Source organism: Capsicum annuum, chromosome 3 (genome assembly GCF_002878395.1).
Source record: "Capsicum annuum cultivar UCD-10X-F1 chromosome 3, UCD10Xv1.1, whole genome shotgun sequence".
NCBI lineage: Eukaryota > Viridiplantae > Streptophyta > Magnoliopsida > Solanales > Solanaceae > Capsicum > Capsicum annuum.
The window spans coordinates 195,523,441-195,541,134 of record NC_061113.1 but is presented as its reverse complement, the minus strand read 5'-3'; positions in this window follow the sequence as shown (position 1 = coordinate 195,541,134).

Genomic DNA, 17,694 nt, shown 5'->3' with positions numbered 1-17,694 from the left:
GGTTTTAAGTTTAACAAATAATTGTTTTTCACTTTAATTTTAGTGTTTGTAATCAAGAGTTTATGAAATAACCAAAATTATATTCACTAGGGTTTTCGTTACATGAAAGATGCAAAAGGTGATTCAAGATTATCATAGTGGGTTGGATGACAAGCTATCTTAATCGATGTCATGCTTAAATGTCTCTCGACCTATTAAGCATTTAATTTCATAATCCTCTCGGACTTAGGGAATTACTATTGACTGCCTAGATTTTACCTCAGGTTAACCAACGTTTTTACAGCGCTGATTATTAAATGAAGTATTTCCGAGTCCCTATTGATAATTCACTTCCTACTATATTTGATTTCTTTCTCAAGCAAATCAAAGTAGGTGTGTCTACTGTTTTCAACCAACAGACTTTAATTAAAACTTTAGAATTATCAAGAGTTCTTACCACCTATTAAATCTTGAAAATTTAGCACCTTATCAAAACCTAACCCTAGATCCCATAATTCAAGTTAAGAGAGTTTAGCCACTCATGATAAAATGAACGAAACACATAATCGAATTCATGAATTTAAAGATAAACTTACAGAGATGAATAATAACCAGTGAATCATAGATTAGATTACAATCTAAAATCTCAAAAATACTGATAATAATCTCTCAAAATAGTTGTGTTGTTAAAGTCTAGGAGTTGAGAGAGAAATTATCAGAATATGTTGTCAAAACTCAAAGTGTCAAATAATGTCTGGAATATGCCCCTAGAAAACCCTAAAACAAAGCTTGAAATAGTTTACCTTAATTATGGAAACAAAATCAAGGTTACAGCTTTTCCTCAAAATAGATGATGAGATCCGTGATTGCTTATCAAGAGTTTGATGAATTATCACAGATGTCGTCAGCTCATCTTCACTTTTGTCTTTTGTTGTCTAAGACTAATGACGACGATAATGTCTTATCAGGATTTTGACGGCTTATCAAGAACATCGTCACATTCCTACTCCAATTCTCATGTCTTGTCTACGTCTGACAGTATCCATGACACCTTATCACCATCCTGATGGCCTATCACAAAATATCGTTAACTCTTCCAGTTGAAACTCATGTCCTTTTTAAGGCTTAAGTTTTCTTTGATAGCTTATCACTAGGCTGATGACTTATCATGAATATCGCCAGCCACACTTGTCTTTTATTTGCTTCACATTTCAGCCTTTTTGCTTCCATTAATTTTGGCTCCCCTGCATCTAAACATTTACAGCAAAATCAAAGTAAACTAATAAAAAACAACTAAAGTTGCTCAAGATCTTGCAATTATTAAGAGTTAAAATCCTCAAATGTTAGCATAGACTCATACATCATCTTGTTATTTCTACATTTGTGATAATTTTGTTATTGTGATCGACATCAGATTGTGCACCAAATGTTTCATAGGTATGTTCCTATCTCTCTTTCTTTATGGTGGCCTAATGCATTGGGCACCATGTATGCTTATTTAATGGGGGTAGGGCTACTTTTAGGCCTAGACATCCTCTTAGGATTTTTGTTATCGTGTCTCTTTTCTCTGAAGTTTGTTATCATAGTAGAGGCGGCATTTTTAGATATTGTGTTATGTTCTTAATATATTTTATGGGTTGCTTTGTTTAATTAGAAGAAATATTAAACCTAAATGCGGTTAAAATATTTTGTGTTTTTATGAGTTTGAAAAATATGATACCCCTTCTAAATTTTTTTAAACTATGTTTTATAAATCTATGTGTGACCATTTTTAATCTTGATAATTAATATTAGGAACAAAATAACCATAGCTTACCATTGTATTAACCCAATAGGTAGTAGTTGATAATGTAACGGTACCATGTGTGTGTGACACATATACCTAGTTCAATTTGTGTGTTTGATCCAGAACTTGCTTGGCTAGTCTTTCCTATATTGTGGGATAGTTGGCTGGATGTGATCATAGGCTGTGTTTTAATAAGTCCAATCTTATCCTAAAATACCGACCAAACAAGAATAAGTATTCCTTGATTCTCAATTTAAGCCTAAATTAACCTATTTTCTTGTTTTAACATTTTCACTTTCTCGTTTAATTACAATTAGCCAATTTTTGCCCTAGTCCCTCCTTGGACATTATGTACCTTAACTCAGGTAAATCACCTAAGTTGAGGGTGGCTATCATAGGGGTTTGTAGTTCAAGATGGTGATGAAGAAAGGTGTTGAATAAAATAAAAGAAAGCAGACTTGGATGTGGTAGAAAAGTGAGAAAAACTAAAAGAAAAAGAAAAAAATAAATTCAAATAATGAAGGGAACTACACCCAACCCGAATAAGCAATAAAAGAGAGAATGGGAGAATAAAAGAATCATGGTTAATTAGTGGAACAAATAATGTAAGTGTAGTGTCAAGGAGGGTGATTCACTATTTCCCTATGTACCATACCTTCCCACATACCTACATTACTAGCCTTGAATAGTCCTATAGTGACCCTAGTCCAGCTTTTTAAATAACTAAGGTATATAGCAGCCTATGTAATTTCATGTGCATCGTTTAAACTCTTTGAGAGTGTGAGTATTTTGATGATGTCGCTGCATTGACATGCATTATAATACTATGAGAGTTGGGATATTCGTGTTGTGAGGGTACGTGGGTGGTATTGTTAACTACTTATTTATTCGGGTAGTGTCAGTTGCATACGTGCTTGGTTCTTTAATATTAATCTTATGTCATCACTTGATTCTTTTCGTGTCATGTTGTTTGCTACGTGGATCCATATAGTGGGTTTGATAGTTATGAATTGAAGGGGTAAGAAATTTGAGCTAAAATGAGTTGACTATCGTAGGTGCCTTAGATTTCTGTTAGTTAAGCATCGTATTTGTCTATTTTATGTTAGTTCATTGAGGACATGCAAATGTTCTAATTTGGGGGAGTTAATGTATCATGGTTTCATTGCACTTTTGATGCTTAAAATAAGGAAATTATGTAAGTACTTAGGTATTTTTGTTGGATATGATGTATGTTTGTGTCGATTTTTTCAAGAAAATAGGGTTCAAAGCAAAGACAGGAAAAAGGATGAAGATTTATTGAAAAAGATACCTACTAGCCTATGTATGGGTGATAGGTACAACCTACCAATCATAGGTAGAAATAGTAGGTAGACTTGTAGGTTGAGTTCTGTAGATTTCAAGCTAATTCTAATTTCTACTAGTCAATCTACGGGAAGTAAGTACAACCTATGGGTGGTAAGTTAACTAGTAGGTTGAGATTTTGAAAGATATAAGCCTAATCTAATTTCCAAGAGTCAACCTAGGGTTGGTAGGTTGTACCTACGATCCAACCTACCCATAGTAGGTTAAGGCCACCCCAACTTTCTTACACTATTTTGGATGAGATTTAATTTGTATCTATAAATACTCCTAGAAGGTTTTATGTTTTTTTTGGAATTTTTAACAATATTTTATGCACTTTATACGCATTTGACATTATTTTGAGTTCTAAGATACATTATTGATCTTGGAATTATTGTTCTTTGTTTTAAGGGTTTGCAATTAAGTTGGGATTTTGGGTTTTCATTATTATTCTTCATAAGTTCATCCTTATGTTTTCATCTATGAAATCAATGCATGCTCTTACAAACATGAGTAGCTAAACATCATAACTTGGATTTTGAGAACCCTGAAGGATTAACAAAGCAGGTATGGTGTAAAGTCATCCTAGATTGGTGTTCTTTTATGTATTGGGATTTTCTTTGCTTTGATTGACTTTTTAATGATTCCAAATGTTAGAAACTCACCCATATTTGATACTTACTCAAGAGAGAGGTAGATATTAGGAAAGGAGACCATAATAGTAATTTGAAGCTATTAACCATTGGTTAATTAACTTGTGACCACAAGAAAATAGTTAATCTAAGATCATAAAACAAGGGTTAGTAATGCGATACTTTGAGACGAAGAGGATATGAGTGAAATTCACCCATACCAATGTTGACAGACGGTTAGGTGATACATAAATTTTTAGATTTTACATGCAATGCGTAGAGATAGTTTAATGAACATGAAAAGAGTAGTGAAGTCAGGGGGAACACAATCCCAGTTATCATCTCATAATGATAAAAACCCTAATTACCCAATTTTTTTCTGTTACTCTTATATTTGCAACCCTCTCCCCCTTTTACTTTCTTCAATTTTTAATTATATCAGCAAAGTGATAGATTTTTGACCTCATAGGATCGACCCCAACTTGGTTGGATTCTATATTTGACCAGCGAATGCTTTATACTTTCTTAGAGGTATAATTTGGACAATATCACACAATAATATATAAATAAGATGCATTATATAAGAGAGAAAAAGAAGAAAAGATAGGGGAAGGTAGTAGATAAAAAAAAAAAAAGTAGATGAAAAGAAAGTAGACGAAGAACAAGAGAAAGAAGAAGAGGAGGAGGAGAAAATATATGAAAATGAAGAGAAATAAAAAAGAGGAGAATAAAATAGTATAGAAAGAAGAGGATAATAATAAGAAGAAAAGAAGGAAGGGGAGAAGAAAGAAGAAGAAAGAAGAAGAAGAAGAAGAAGAAGAAGAAGAAGAAGAAGAAGAAGAAGATGATGATGATGATGATGATGATGATGATGATGATGATTAAGAGAAGATGAAAAAAGAAGACTTGACCACTATGTGGTAAAAGAGGAAAAGAAAGATGAGAATGAAAAAATGAAGACTTTGACACTAATGTGCCAGAAGAGTAGAATAATGATGATGATGATGAAGAGAAGGAAAAAACTATGACTTTGTTTTGACAGTTAAAGAAAGGAAAAAAGATGAAGAAGAAGACAATGATGGAAATGAAGTAGCATGATAGGTATTGTTGTGAAAATCTATGATATGATTATGGATGATGAAAAAAACAATTAATATCATATATTTCACTTTTTAAAACAATCAATTTTTTAATGGTTTGCTGCTTTATGGACAATTGGATGATTTCACAAACAATTTTGTTATTTGTGAAAGTTTTCTGGATTATGTATGAATCTATTTTCCTATGGTATTGTGGTTGTTGCTTAACTGCATTGTCTTACTATTATAGAAGGTCTTCTTAATTATTTATAGATTACTACCATTATCAATTATCAACTTTAAGTTGTTTTTTAATATTATAGACTTCATTGTGATACCTTTTCAGGTTGTTGTCATAGATAAAAAAAGTTTGTGGTTACTATTATTGAAGGTCTTCTTTATTATTAAAGACTGTTATCACTGTTAACTGTCAATTTTAAGTTGATTTGTAAGATTATCGTTTATGAATAAAAGTTATAAAAGTGTTACAATTTAAGAGAAATACTTTTAATTATTCAATCATACTATATCCCTGTTACACCTTTTTAAAAAGCCAACAACAACAACAAACCATACAACATAATTTTTAGTCCATTCTCATTTTATTTAGCCAAAATCAACCTTTCATTTAGTTGATATCTCTATATTTTAGTGTCTTTTAGCAATGCTTTCAAGTGATCCATCTGCTCTTCGACTTCTTTGAAAAATATCATGAGTAGATCTCAACTTTATTTGGATTCTCGATGTATTTCTAACATTTGAAACTTGAAAACGTCTTGAAAATTTGATGTCTCAGATCTTGGACTCAATGTTGATGGGTTGCTCGTCGGTGATTCATTTTCAAGCCACTTTAAAAAAGACCATCTGTTATTAGTTTAGACAAAAAATAAATAATTAGATAAATTACTTAAACAAAAAATCATAAATCATAAATCACAAATATATAAGCACCTACCTACTGAACGACATAATTAAAAAAATTTTAGCCTGGATTTATAATGGTGTGTGACGTCCTCAAGATAGCTAGATTACCACTATAATAAATATAAGAATTTTTTACATAGGATGTTTGATATTCTTGAGACATTGTATTTGTTTAAAATATAATAAAATGGAGGAGTTAATAAAGCAAAAAATAGATTTAACATAAGGATTGTATTCCTTTTATACAAAAAAACCCTCAGATGTTACCGTTTAAAAAATAACAACTTGTACTTTGTTACTGTTAGAAATGTTGGATATTTAAATATTTTTACAGTTGGACATAATTCATACACTATCGATAGAATCAATGATTTTCCATGTGTGTAGTTTGTTCTAGACCATCTAGATCGACACTCTATCATTTGTAAGGCATATACAGTTGATACAATGGTAAAAAAAACACTTGTAAAGAGCAAAAAACTATGTGTAATTCAATAAATTATGTTGATTTAAGGACCATCGCTTGAGTCCACTGTAGATCCTAGACTATTCGCATATTCTACAATATACTAGGTGAGTATATATCCCTTACTAGTATATTGTCACAAAAGGGAATAACTAATTAATTATCAAGTAAACAATTGGAATTTACACAACTAAATGATTTTAGACAAGTCACATGATAATGCAGGATTCCACATAAATTGGGAGTGGTGATCAAAGATGTATGAGGATGAGTAATGATTGACAATCAACATCCTCATAGTAATGTTTGGCAAAGCATAAGTATGTTGTGAGAATTTTATTTGTTCAACCATAACTCATCCTCATATATCTTTGATCACCACCTCAATTTACGTAGAGCCTATATGATCATATGACTTGTTTAATACCTTTGATACATGTATACATGAGTACAAAATCAACTTAATATATTAACAACTTATGATATTAATTTTCACTTAGCACCACCAGAATAATAATCAAGTAGGACAGTTATGTCAATCCTCTATTTCAGGTATTTCTACCATTATGAAAGTAAACAATGCTCAAAATAAGACCTGTAATATCTATTCAAAACTCTCGCACGGGCATCACATTAAGAATAAGATATTTAATGCATAAATAAGGACAATGGTATGAAATAAAGCCCCAGGATGGCAACATGAAATATATAATATCTCAAGTCAATAACAATAAGCAAATAAGGCTCCAAACCGGCATACAACATAAAAAAGAATACAAAAAAGATAAAAAACTCACATGGATAATTTTTTCAATCTATAGCATTCTTTAGTCATTTATTAACTACCAAATCTGATCATAAGAAAGTTAAGACATAACTAACCTTGAAGTGGCAAAATCTGATCCTAGAATCCTTTAACACAAAAACCTTTCCTCTTATATAGATTTGAGATAAGCTAAAATATGCAAATATGTAATCTATACGTTAAAAGGAAGCTAATAATAACCATATCAACTATATAAGAGACATGTCCAAAATGGATTCGAAAATGAAATGGGTATAACTAAAATGTATTTTTGAAACAAGTTCTCCAAGGTTGTAGAAGTCCACAATTGTGAGCCTAAGTGAAAACAAGTTAAAAATTAATTGTGAGCCGAATTGAAAACAAGTTAAAAATGACATTCGAATCAAAGAAAAACTATTTTAAAGCTTTACCAGCAAAAATATATTTTAAAATTGGTGTTACAGAGTATTTTCAAAGATGTAGTAAATGAAATTAATGAAAATAAGAGTTTGGAGCTTACCCAAGAATAATTGGTGAAGAAAACCTTCAAAATTGTCACAATTGTAAGCTTCAAGTCTTGGAAATAGATGAATGGAAAAAAGGGAAAATTTAAGATTTATTACCAGCGATGACTTTAGCATCTAAATGACCACCAAAAAGGTGTCAAGCTTCTAAAGATGCTACCATTTAAGCAAATCCAAACCTCTAAAGCTGCTACCACTAAATTGGTGCCATGCTACATAAGCAGCAACCACTAAAGTGTTCTTTTGCCGCTTAAGGGGATGCACCAGATACTAGTTGCATCAACAACTTTGCTAAGTTATAAAGTTGCTGATTAATCCATCGAAATTCATTCGATACAATACATAAGTAAATTATATACTTTACTAGATATTTTTTTTGTATCAAAGTCAATAGGAACATCGAGTTTTCAAAAAAGGATCATTTTTAATAACGGAATTTGTCCTAGTTTTCATCTGACACTCAAAACACGTTATGCTGATCGGAGTTAAACTAATGAATTTTAAAGTCTCTAAGAGTCTTGAACTCTTCCAAATTATTTCCAAATACATTGAGGGTCGTACCAAATAGCCTAACACCTTATAATCAATATGTAACAGTTATTAGAAAGGTAAAAATTATCAAAACACACAAAAATGGAAGGTTTCACATACTAGGTCATTATAAATGCTCGAGGACGGTGGCTACCTTAGGGAAATTTTCCTTGAATTACACAAAATAATTTATAAAATCCTTAAAACAATATGTTATTGTTGCGTGGTAGCATAGATAGAGGTAATATCCACATTTATAATTCTTCTGAAGATTTTTACTAAGGTACCTCATACAATATCATTGATTATCTTGATTGTAAACTATCACAATACGATTGACAATGATTTTGTCCTAATGGAGATAAAATACAAAATTGGTTTATCAACCATTATAGACTTCTGCATATTAAGGAATAAGGTTCAAGATGCATCATTTGATTTTTCCAAAACACAAAAGGAAATTGGATAAATATGGTTCTCCATATCCTAACAATGCTCAATAGCACGCCTGGGCACTTACTAGATAAATGAGTGCCATCAACTGTAATAACCTTTCTCATATTGGTGAATCCCTTAATGCAAGCACTGAAGGCTAAGAAGTAGAACATGAACCCAAAACTATCCTTTTTTAATATTTATATAATAGGCAGAACCAACCTTAAGAGTGTTGATCATATAGGAGAAAGCCAGCAAGAAAGAATACATGTGCTTTGGTATCCCTTGAACTATTTCCTTGGCAATCACACCTCTTATCCAATACTCTTAGTAGCTTGTACTACAATAAAATCTCTACAATAATCCTATGAAATTGATGCCACCCAAATTACTTATCACACTAAAGTAAAAACCCAGCCTGAAGAGTGTTGATCATATAGGAGAAAGCCAGCAAGAAAGAATACATATACTTTGGTGTCCCTCGAACTATTTCCCTGGAAATCACATCTCCTATCCAAAATTTTTAGTAGCTTGGACTACAGTAAAATCTATACAATAATCCTAGAAAACTGATGCAACCCAAATTACATATCATACCGAAGTAGAAAATGATCGTTGAACAAGATAGAACCCAACTAGGGTGGGATCGATCCCACGAGGAATGTGGTTAGGACCTAGGTCAATGCGTTTATTAAAATTATTAATCAATTATTATTTAAAAGGAAAATTACAAAGAACAAGTCGACAGTTTGTAAATTAAAGTAACAAATAAACAAATGTTAGTTTAAGTTAAGAAAATTAATGAGAATGATAAACTAAGACTGTGCTCCCTATGACTTCATAATCATACAAGTTGTTCGTGCTAGCAGTCTATTCAAATGTGTTGCAAGTAAAATCTAAAAAGATATGTATCATCTAAATAATTCTCGACCTAGGTTAAATGAATTTACTCATCTTCTCTTGGACGTAGAGTGCCACACTACTAATTCTTGTTTTGTGATCTGAGATTAACTATCCTAGTAAAGGCTCAAGTTAATTAGATGAAGGCTGATAGCTTTAAATTTCTGTTATTATCTCCTTTACCCAATCTCTACCTCTCTCTTGAGCAAGTCTAGAATACGAGGGAGTTCATAACATTTGCAATCATCAAGAAAGTAATCAAATCATATAAAATATGAATACATGCAAGCACATCTGTCTAGAATGAATTCACACTTAACCCATTTTGCTAGTTCATCATGGTTTAACAACCCTAGTTGAGAGATTTAGCTACTCATTGAAAATCACAATTATAAATCTTGAACAAATCATAATTATAAACTTACAAAGGAGTAGAGTAAATTCAAAATATTGAATTCTCAAAGAAAAAATTAATAAAGATGGAGAAGAAAAGAATAAACTAATTTTTCTTTGGCCTCTACAGAAGCTCCTAGCGTTCGTTAAATAAAAAATGTGCTTCTTCAAAGTTTTAATATACTAATAATTATCAAAAGTTACATATATCGTTTTTGAAAATATTTATAGGTGTAAGAAAAATTTCAAAAAAGAATAACTGAGTCCAAAAAAGACTAGAAAATAGAAACCCAATTCAAATTGGACTAGAATGCATTGAACAGTGGCCGCCTCAGTATTTGTAGTCATCCATTGGTTGTTGACACATGGAACTTGCTGCATGCAGGCATGTTTGTTTATTTCTATTTGAATGTTATATTATTTTAAGAAATTTTATCCATTAATCTGCCTACTTGATTTCCTATATAACTTTCTCAATCTAAAATTATTTTTTCTCCAAATTTATTCATCTTCATATCAATTTAATTCTGCAAATAAAAATATAATATCAAGCATAATTCATGAAATTGATGCTCAAAAAGAATAAATAATATTACAATATATGACACAAATAATGACTAAATATATGTAAGTTTGACCTCACATCAACACCCCATATTCAGAGTTTTGTTCATCATCAAGCAATCATTAAATCTCATCCTAATTAATTAAATCTGCGAACCTCACCTCTTTTGTTGATACAAAAAATTAAATCATAAAGCAATTCACAACGTCAAGTACACTTTTCGATCATTATGAAAGAAATACAAACAAACAACAAACCTCTAACCTCTTAACCTCAAAGATAGACTCTAACTTTTTAATTTTAAGTTTGATTACCTATTTTTGTCAAAGAAAGTTAATAACATTACCTATATATCATGAAATAAGTGTCCTCACAAGAAGAAATAGTCCACACATAAAAGAATAACTCTCACACTAACAAAAAAATTCACATGTATGCACAAAGAACCATAAGCTTGCCCATTATGTACATTCCCACTAATTAAGTATGCTCGAATAAAATTAAATAGTACTTTAATGAATCGTAATGTTGGCTAGAGGGCGGGTAGGAAAACTATATAATAGTGAGTTACACTTCACTAAGTACTTTCACTAGTATTTCTCATCAAATCAAGAATGCTTCAATCAATTTTTTTCTCTAGTAGTTCTTTTCATGTCACATTCTTTTAAAAAGGGTCTTTTCATAACTTTGTAGCTATCATTGGTCACCTTTTACACTTAACCATCCCTTTCTTTAAATTTTTAACATATTCTATGATAAAGTGCTCAAGGAAACAGAGTGTAAAAATAGATTAAGGTAAAATTATGGCAACCAAAAAAGAAGTTATAAGCTCAAAGGTGATAACTAGTGGTATAATATCTGAAAAGGCTAAAATTTACAAGGCGTGTCAGAGAAAAGCTTATTATCATATTCTAAACAAAGTAATACTTTTTATTTTGTTTCAAATACGTGCAAGGTTAGTTCTAGACTAAGATGCAAAAGATGGAATATATGCCAAAAAATTCTCACCACACATGGCACATGTATCAATCAAGATGGATCAGTTCCACTTCTAAGACAAATAAAGTCATAACAAACTACAAAAATAAGATTAAGTTATATACAGAATCACAACCATGAGCCTAGGTGTCAAAAAGGCTATTATTAATTTTATATTCAAGTACGCATAGAAAAGTATTACTCAAAATTAGGTCTAAATTGCTAGTATCAACCCAAAAAATATTTTGTTTTCTTCGACCAAAAAATACTCCTACAAATATTAAAAAACTAAAAGAAGAAAAAAAATTTATTCATAAAAAATAATATGGTTCAAAGGGCCCCTTTTGAGAAAAGAACTGAAAAGAAAAATCAAGGGGTGAACAAAGTATGTTCAACTAAAGAAATAAAAAAATATTTTAATCTAAAGAATAAGAATAAAATCTTTTTGTATTTTTTTGAAGTTTTCAAATTTTTTTCTCTTTTTTCAACTAAAAATAAATTAATAAATAAATAAAAATACCTATAGTATACTTTAATCTTAGAAAATATTGAAAGATGTCTCACCCTACACTTGAAATCATGTCTTGTTTGCAAAGCAATAAACAAACTAAAATGAGGGTTAAAGACACTTTCTGAGACCCACTAGGGCCAGGCTAGCAAGATGTTTCTTCAATTTTTATCAAGGGTTGTGTGCACCTCATATTTAAGTTCAAATATGCTCCTTAGCTTTAAATTTTGGTACTCAGACTTTCCCTAAATATACAAAACCAAAACAAAAAATATGATATTATAAAAGTAAATAATACATAAGAAGTTAAACTACTAATTACATTGCCTTCCACTTTTCTTTCCACTTTCAACTTATGAATTACAACCTTAATTTTTTTCTAATTTTCTACTATGCTCAAAGGCCAGTGGTGTAAAAGTAAAGGAATCAAGCAATAAATATGGCATGTCGCAATTCTTGGCCCTTAAATGAGGAATGTAATTTTCTTACTTTGGCACAGTAAATTCAAGAATATAGACATGTTTTTCTTCCTTTTTCACTATTCTATAGGCTCAGATGGCTCGATTAATATCTTACTATCCAAGCATAATATGAAAAATTAATTAAAATGAGGTCCAATACATCCTAACTCATGAATTGCATCATTATTTATATCCTCACATAACTCTAAAATACTATTTTAAATAGTGACAACATCAATAAAAGTATGAACAAGAATTTGTCCCTCCAATTTTACCCCTTAATTTGGATTTTAAGAATATTTCAATCTTACACAACTCATAACTCAGTTATTAGAAGTTACACTTCTTTTAAGTTGTCAATATCCAAGAAAAATCTATCAACCTTTTGAATGAACTCATGTTTTTCTTTTACGATGATTGTCAACATTTCTATCATGCTCTTATTTCTACGAGTGTCTTTCTTACGCATGAATAGAATTTGTGCACCCCACAAGAACACTGGGTCTGATGAATCCCTTATCTAGTATATCTTTCAATTATTCTTTTAATTCTCTAAGCTTTGTAGCTACCATTCTGTATGACAGAATGGATATGGGTTGAGTGTCCGGAAGAAGATCTATTCTGAAGTCGATTTCCCTATTGTGAGAAACTTTGGGAAGATCTTCAGGAAACTTCTGAGAATTCACATGCTATTGATACTGACTCAAGATTAGGGGTTTCTTATCTAGAGTCCTAAACTCAAATGAGATGGTAGACACATCCCTTAGATATCATTTTCCTTTCTCTAGGGTAGGAAACAAGTTGACCCCTAAGTGCTGAAGTACTACCCCTCCACTCTAGGATGGGATCATTTGGAAACTGAAACTAGACAATTTTATTTTTGTATTCGATTGAGCTATAGTAGGAATGAAGCCAATCAATGTCGAGAATGACATCAAAATCGGTCATCACTAATTCGACTAAGTCTGCTGAAGTGACTTTCTGAAATATCATAACTGGATAATTCCTGTATACCCGCCAGGCTATAATAGATTTACCTACTGGGGTAGAGACTGAGAAAGGCTCTGCTAGAATTTTAAGACTAACTTCAAAGTCAATAGTTATATAGGGAGTTACAAAAGAGAAAGAAGCTTCTGGATCTAGCAAAGCATGATCATGTAAATAGTAAACTTGTAACATATCAGTGACCACATCAAGAGAACTTTCCTGATCCTATTGGGAATAAAGTGCATAAATCCTATTTTGGCATTGCCCACTGGGGGCACTAGAAAAGGTACCCTACTAATTCGGGTGATCAAACTATGATGGGGGATGATTATGCTGACTCTGCGAACCCACCTGAAGACAATCTTTGACTCTATGGCCTGGATTCCCACATCTAAAACATACATCATTGCCAGTTCTGCTGATACTTTGGTGGGTTCTGCCGCTCTTCTGAAAAAGAGAATTTGTTTGTCCACTTTTTGGCCTAAATATTCTGGCCCTCTTATTCTTTTTGTCCTCTTTCCTAAGCCTCTTCTCGTCACTCTACGGAGCATGATCCATAATCCTTGATAGGATAATAGCCAGCTGATTATTCTGAGCATCTACTAAATAAGCTAAGGCAGTGAAAACCACTCTAAATTTAGAGTAGGAGACTTGCTCATTCAGGGGATCTGCCTGAACGGGTTAAGGGGCTGGCTGATTTTCATTACTTCTCTTGTTAGCTTATCTGGATGGCATGTTCTAGAAGAATAAGAAATATATGAATTATACTAAGTGTTTAACTTGAGCTCATGCTCACCCACACGATATAAATACTAAAAAAAGGGATACTTTTTCTAAAACATCTAATGGTATCTAGTCCATAAGTGAGACACGTTACACACCCATGCATAAGACTCTACTAGACATGGCTTTCATACTTTCTAGGACTTTGTTGAACCTTAGTCTCTGATACCAATTTTGTAACGCCTTGAGTGTACCTCGGATACTACACGGTGCTCATAATCCTGAGGTACCACAAGCTAACCCATGACTGGTACCTACTATAATAACTGAATAATAATACTATAATTATGCGGAAATTAGGAAGAAACTTTCTATAAGTTTCAAACTAAAAGTAAATACTGAATACTTAAAACTAAATACTAATACATCTATCTAAAATACTCTAGTATGAAAAGCGTCTACTGTCTGAACAAGGATTTGATGGGACAAGTCCCCAACTAACTCCGACTACAAAAATAAATTGAGTACTAAAATACTAAAATAATTAGTTTGTCGTCAAACTTTGAGGACTCACCACTAAGTCTGCTTTTGATAGATTGGGCTGCTAAGTATGATCAGGAGCCCATGCATCTGAACCTATGATATAAGACATCATAGCGCCAAAGAAAGGTATGCGTCAGTACTTAGAATGTACTGGTATGCTAAGTAAAGTAGGATGAGATGCATGGGTTCATATAAATGAACAATACTAACTAAATGACATGAGTATAACTGAATGAGAGTACATGCATGAATACATAAAGTATAGCCGAGATCATGATAACACTGGATACTGAGTTCTAGATTTATTGATTTATTGATACTGTGTATCTGATAACTGAGTGATTATATTTAACAGTCTTAATTCTAAAGAACTGGTTTGAGTTTTATACTGAGTTAAGTGACTACACCTGATAGTCCTGAATCTATAGAATTGAACTAAGTTTTATACTGAGACTAAATTTGAAACTGAGACTGTGGGAGGTAATCATCTAACTGACATGGCCCAAATAAGACAAATGAGTTGGGGTCCAATCTGTAACCCCAATTGGAAGGGTATCAGTGTCGTACCACAGGTAAAGACAACTGGTTGTAGGTCAGTCCTAGTCTAGTGGATGACCCCTGAGATCAGCCTTAACTAGTGGGTGATCCCTGAATATATCAGTCCTATCTAACAGGTGACATCTCATAAACTACACTGGCCATGTAGTTCTGGAATTTAGAGATTGCTTTTAGGGACTCAGTCCTAGCTAACGGATGAGCCCCCATCCCTAGGATCGCTTGATGTTGAATCCTACTCCCAACTGAAAGACACTGAACTAATTTCTAAACTATTCTACGTCTGATTAAACTATTACTGATCGTGTTGTCGAACTGAGCTGGACTGAGGTCACTGAGTACTGAACTAATTACCGACTAAGTTCGGTGATTTGAATGAGTCTACTGAGTTCTGAACTCTATACTTCATTAAGAATGATTACTAAGTAATACTTAAACTATTCTATAACTACTATATCTCTAGTAAACAACTAGGTTTTTTAGGTATTAAATACCACTAGGACTCGATAGCATGTAAAGTAAAATATTGAGTTAATTTAGTAGCATACAATACTTGCTCACTAACGATGCATTCATCTAGACATTTTACCAAACACTTGATATACATGAGCTTGTGTATGAATGAGATCACATAATAGCATGATATGCTTGCACTAGTCTTAGCATATTTACAAACACTTGGAGCACATCATCCATGCACATGACAGTAACCACATATAGGCACCACAATTCAAATCCCCATTTAAAATTTTAAGGTTTTAGAATGGATTCACATAATTCTAAACATATATCAAATAACTCCACATGGAACTTGTAACAAAGTATGGATTAGAAACCCAATTAATTATTATAATAAAACCCAACATGAAATTTATGAAATCAAAACACTTGAAGTTTTAAAAATAGATTCTTGAAATACAAGGGTTGAAGGGACCCTTGGATGAACACTTGAAATACCTTAACAATTAAATTCTTGGAGATTGATGGAGTGTTCTTGAGAATTCATCTTGAAATTGATGTTCTAGGATTTTGCTCCTGAGAGAAATTTGAGAGAAAAGAGTGTAATTTTACTTTGTGAGGGATGAATTTCATGTTGTAGGGGCTGGGTAAAAGTGAGGAAAATGTCCCATTTACTCCTCTGGATGCTATTTTTAATGAATGAAAAATTGGCCTAGCGATGCGCAGACCGATGCTCTACGTCATTGGCATCGATGTGATGGCCAATGCATCGTGTTGAGTCCTCGTCATTTCACTAGAATTTTCACTAAGAAATGGAGGAAAATAATCATTGACACGATGGGCGATGCGGTACATCAAGATCGCATTGATCCGCATATTTGAGCTTTCAAATATGATTCAAACGAAGTCTAAAAAATCTAAAAGTTGTCCGAAAACACCCACTGATATTACTGATCCTGATTCAACCTAAAAATAATTACTTTAAGGTCATAAGGGTCCCAAAATAGAGTTTCTAACCTATAAATGCTAAAATAATTCTAGGTGTAAAATGCTAAAATAATTCTAGATGTAAGAACTTAGCTGAAATTTCTATGTCTTGAACCTTTTTTCAAGCTTTAATGGACTGAGTTAAGCTTAGAATTTTGCGGGGTCTTACCCATTATAGAATACTTTAGTCGATCCTAGGTTAAGGTATTGATCTATAATAGGTTGATAACTGATAAGAATTTTGTATAGAAATATGAATGAATAAAATTGGGTTCTTATTGATGATCTGCTAGCTACTGGAATTGAGAAAGTAATTTCGAGTGCATCTAAACTACTGGAATATATCTTCTAACAACTTATGAAGTAATTTTGAAGTTTTATCAAGCATTCCTATAACAATGGGGAAAAATATTTTTCAAAATTATTTGAAAGATAATAGGGTAAAAATGGAAACAATAAGCAAGAAAATGGTGATTTTCAGCTGCGAGGAGGAAAAAGTTGTCGAAAAGTCATCAAAATTAAAGAAATTAGGTGGAAAACAAGATTTTTTTATGGATTCTTGGAGAATGTTTCTCTATTTTTTAAAAATAAAAATCAGATATTTGTTGGATGAGGGGGACTAAACTATAATATTAAATAATTATGTCCTACTTTTGTTGGTTTTGCAAGTCAAATGGATGACATCATAAATAATGTCTATTTTCTTCATTTTTCGAGACTTGTATCTAAATGCTACAATAATTTTTCAAATTGTCCATTTTTCCAATGAATCCTATCAATGGAAAAAAATTAAGAATTTTCTTATACAGTTGTCCACTAAATATTGACTAAAGAATAACAAATTTAACTAATTGTAGAGTACAATGCTCATTTTGTATTCTTTAAAGTTATAAAATACTAGGATTTTCATTAAAAAATCTTTGAACCAACAGTCATCTTTGATTTTTGAGACAATTTGGAAGGCTAGCAACTATAAAAACTTAAATAAGTTCATGCTCCACTAAATTCTTTTTTTCTTTAATTTGTAGGGTTAGGGTTTGAAAAAGAGAACAAGTGGAGAAAAATGGGCTCCGAATGTAGGTTCATCAGAGTTGTATTAACATTTTTTAAACTTGAGGATTAAAGTTCAACTCTAATAAAATACATCCAAGTCC